At 41.6% G+C, this 4,689-nt stretch overlaps 1 pseudogene; it reads left to right on the forward strand.

Annotated features, from left to right (window-relative positions):
- The first annotated feature begins 2,635 nt into the window (after window positions 1-2,635).
- LOC140529841 (PRELI domain-containing protein 1, mitochondrial pseudogene) lies at window positions 2,636-3,321 on the forward strand (annotated as a pseudogene).
- The last annotated feature ends 1,368 nt before the right edge of the window (window positions 3,322-4,689 follow it).

Here is a 4,689-nt window from a genome sequence, read left to right on the forward strand (position 1 = left end):
TGTGAGTAAGTTGCTTTTACTTTTTAGTCTTTGCACCTAAGATAGGGAGTGCAGACCCCTCCCCAATTCCTTTTCCCTTAGCTATAGTATTTGTATGTAGAATTCTCTCAATCCATACTTCTTCAGGTGAAGAGGTCTAGGAAAAGTAAATAATTCTTGGTGACTATTTCTGCTCTGGGGTGTTTCTAGCATACCATGTACAAAATCACCACATAATCACCACATACTGAATGTCTAAATCCTAGTCCTCCAGCATGTGAATGCCATGAGAAATGACCTGAGAGAAAGATCTCATGGAATGGGAACTCTGAGTCAGATAGGTAGTATATTTCATATTTTAATATTTAACCAATATTTCATTCCATTTCCTAGACTTAATTGGAACCCAGGCAGCAAGAGTGTAATATAAAAGCCACTTCCCAATCAAGCAGTAAAGTGTCACTGGGAATATTGCTTGGGGGAGTAGGCTATGTGTTTGCTGGTTTGACCATCCTCTACTGATCCTGCCTAGGGTTTATATACATGTCACCAAGAGTAACTGAAGATCCTAGGATGGTGTTGTTTGTCCAAAGAGGACCAAGGACATCACAGGGTGATGTCTTGACTCAAATTTGACTTGAATTTGATTTGTGAGGCAGAGCTGCACAATGTCATCAGCCTCTCTCTCTTCCAGAGTCATTGAAGTCCAGGGTTAGAACAAAAGTCAGGATGACCAGTGTCTTTGCTGTCTAACCAAGCTCTAATTGCTCCATAGTGCCTACTTCAGCCACATTCATGGCTATAGGAACAAACTGTTCTCATCCACCTATTTCACCAGGAAAAATCTTCATATGTTTGGGTAGAGAGGTATCAGTTGACTGATTCAGATGTTATATTCAGCCAAATAAAACCTCTTGCTTGGATGATTAGTTCAGTAACCTATTGCATACTTAAGGAAAGTAGCACTGAGATAAATAGTCTCACAGTTGGGCAACATATCATTTCATACAATATTTCTCTGTAACAGAGAAGTGTTGCTTTTGATCCCCCCCCCCATTATTCAAAATGAACACACTAACACAGGCAGGTAAAGCAATATATTCTCTTCACTCTTGATGCTGTATCCTCAGAGAAGGATGACCCTACATAATGGAGTGGCCATGTAATTTGGTCAAAAGCATGTGAGTAAATGTATACCTCTGTCAGAACTAATCAAAATAATCATCTTTTTATATAAAATATAGGTTCATCTAATACTACCTAATCAATGGCAGTCTCAGCAAGTTAAGGTATTTAGACTTCTAGAAAACATGTTTTGCCATGTCAGTGGGATTGCCTAAAATTCAAGGGTGAGGAACCTGTGGCCTTGAGGCCATGCATGGCCTTCTAGGTCCTTGGGTGAGGCTTTTTGACTGAGTCCAAGTTTTACAGAACAAATCCTTATGTTAAAAGGATTCATTCTGTGAAGTTTGGATTCAGTCAAAGGGCCATACTTGAGGACCTAGAGGACCCCTGGAATATAGATCAGGGCTTTTACTTGAGTCCTTCCATCTAAGGGGAACTTCCCCATAACCACCAAAAAGAGTATGAAGGGTGTGGCTTTCATTAAATCCAGAAAATAACAAAGAAGATAGTATGTCAATTCACTATTCTTACAAAAACTAATCTGTACTAATCATAGCCTAAAAATTACTGAAAGGGGGGGGTGTAGTCAATATGGCAGAGTAGAAGCAGAGACCTGCTACAGTACTCCCCCCAAGCCCCTAAAAAAAAACTGTAAAAATGATTAAACAAATTCTAGAGCAACAGAAACCACAAAATAACAGACTGAAGCAAAATTCCAGCCTAAGACAATCTGGAAGGTCAATGGGACCCCAGGCTGGGAGCAGAGTGCAGTTCCAAGTGAGCCAAGCTGGCACGGGCCTTAGGGGACTGAATTGCTGGAGGCTGCTGTGGATTCCAGTCTTCTCAACCCACAAACTCTAAAGACAGCTTCAAAGTTCAGTGGAAAGGGTCTCTCATCTGACTGAGAGAGGAACGTGGTCTGGCCCCAGCCCCAGTCCCAGGGTGGTGGCAGTCACTGCTGAAATATAGGCTGCTTCTGGAACCCTCCACTGAACAAATCTCAAAAGTCAAGTAATTGGCTGAGGAAATGAGCAAACGGGGGAAAGAAACAGACTATATATTCTTACTTTCTCAGTGAAGAGGTATTTTCTTACATTGTTGGTGATGAGGAAGATCAAAACATGCAGCCAGAAGAAGACAATAAAGTCAAAGCTCCTGCATCCAAAGTCTCTAAAAAATATACGAATTAGTCTCAGGCCATGGAAAAGTAGAGGAAAAATTGCGAAGAGAAACTAGAGTGGTGCAAAGAAAATAATGAAAAATAAGTCAACAGCTTGCTAAAGGAAATCCCCTAAAATGCTGAAGAAAATAATAGCTTTGGCAAAAGAAATCCAAAAAGACAATGAGAAGAATGCCTTAAAAAGCAGAATGAGGGACACCTCCCCCCTTATGGTGATGGTGGTGAAGACAGTGAAGGTGGCGGCAATGGTGGCTTTGAGATGGTGACAGAGAGCACCAGCCCAGCAACCCATCTCTCCCCTACCCCTCGATGTTGTGCACCCCCGACACTGCCCTGACCCCCACCAGGATGATGGTGAAGTATTTCCTGGGGCAGAACATAGTCTGGAGCTCCTAGGACCAAGTGTTTGCTGCCTTCTGGAAGTGTTACCCCAAGCCCTACAGCAAATATGTGCTGATGGAGGCCATTGTACACCAGGAGGTGACTCCTGATCAGAAACTGCTGTCCAGACAGCTTCTAATGAATATGAACAGAATGCCCCACTAGGCAGAGTGCTTCTCTTGCCACTCATACATCCTTGAGGACTCCATTGTGGACCCACAGAACCAGACCATGGCCACTCTCACCTACAACATCAACCATGCTTGGCTGATAGTGGTGGAGGAAAGATGTGTTTGCTGTGTGAACCCTGAAAATAGTGGCTGGACTGAAATCCAATGGAAGGCCTAGGTCTCCTCCATGGTGTTTGGGGTCTCCAGAGCTGTATATGAGTTTGGCTTAGCTAGATTCAAAAGTAATGTGACCAAAACCATCAAAGGCTTTGAGTATATCTTGGCCAAACTGCAAGGTGAAGCTCCTTCTAAGACACTTATTGAAACAGCTAAGGAAGCAACTGAAAAGGTGAAGGAAACTGCTCTGGCAGTTACTGAGAAGGTCAAGGACCTGACCAGCAAGGCAGCCTCCAAGAAGTAGCAGTAGCAACAGATAACACTATGTTTAAAGGTATCTCCATACTGCTTCCCCTGCAACAAAAGGCCCTGCTGCCCTCAGATCACCAGTACCCAAGGATGAGAGCCTCTTGGCAAGACCTGCTGGAGCCCCAACCCCTGAGCAGACCATCTACACAATGCAAGCCCACCGACAATCCAGCTCGCTCTTGTTCCATTACCCATCCTGTGTCCAAGTTGTAATTTATCATTAAAAATTAATTTTCAGTGCTGTCAAAAAACAAAAACAAAAACAAAAGCAGAATGAATTATATGGAAAAAAGAGGTCTAAAAACTCATTGAAGAAAATAAATCTTTTAAAAAATATATTTATTTAGTTTTAGTTTTCAACACTCATTTCCACAAGATTTTGAGTTCCAAAATTTCTCCCCATCTCTCCCCTCCCCACACCCCAAGACACCATGCATTCTGATTACCCCTTCCCCCAATCTGCCCTCCCTTCTATCACACCCTTCCCTTCCCCTATCCCCACCTTCTCTCTTTTTTTATAGGGCAAGATAGATTTCTATACCCCATTACTGGTATTTCTTATTTCTGAGCTGCATGCAAAAACAATTCTCAACATTTGTTCCTAAAACTTTGAGTTCCAACTTCTCTCCCTTCCTTCCTCCCCAACCATCCCCACTGAGAAGGCAAGCAATTCAATATAGGCTATACATGTATAGTTATGCAAAACACTTCCATAATAGTCATATTGTGAAAGACTAACTATATTTCCCTCCATCCTATCCTGCCCCCCCATTTATTCTATTCTCTCTTTTGACCTTGTCCCTTCCCAAAAGTGTTTACTTCCAATCACTCCCTCCTCCCATTTGCCTTCCTTTCTATCATCCACCCCCCCCACTACACTTATCTCCTTCTCCCCTACTTTCCTGTAGTATAAGATAGATTTTCATACCAAATTGAGTGTGTATGTTATTTCCTCCTTGAGCCAAAGATGATGAGTAAGCTTCACTTTTCTCCTCACCTCCTCTCTTTTCTCCTCCATTGAAAAAGCTTTTTCTTTCCTCTTTTATGAGAGATAATTTGCCCCATTCCATTTCTCCCTTTCTTCTCCCAATATATTCCTTTCTCATCCCTTAATATTTTTTTGATATCATCCCTTCCTATTCAACTTACTCTGTGTCCTCTGTCTATATGTATATAATCCCTCCAACTACCCAAATACTAAGAAAAGTCTCAAGAGTTACAAATGTTATCTTTCTACATAGGAATGTAAACAGTTCAACTTTAGTAAGTTCCTCATGATTTCTCCTTCCTGTTTACCTTTTTATGCTTGTCTTGATTCTTGTGTTTGAAAGTTAAATTTTCTATTGTTTGGGTCTTTTTAATCAAAAATGCTTGAAAGTTCTCTATTTCATTGAATGATCATTTTTCCCCCTGAAGTATTAGACTCAG

This window comes from Notamacropus eugenii, chromosome 2 (assembly GCF_028372415.1).
Source record: "Notamacropus eugenii isolate mMacEug1 chromosome 2, mMacEug1.pri_v2, whole genome shotgun sequence".
Classification (NCBI taxonomy): Eukaryota; Metazoa; Chordata; class Mammalia; order Diprotodontia; family Macropodidae; genus Notamacropus; species Notamacropus eugenii.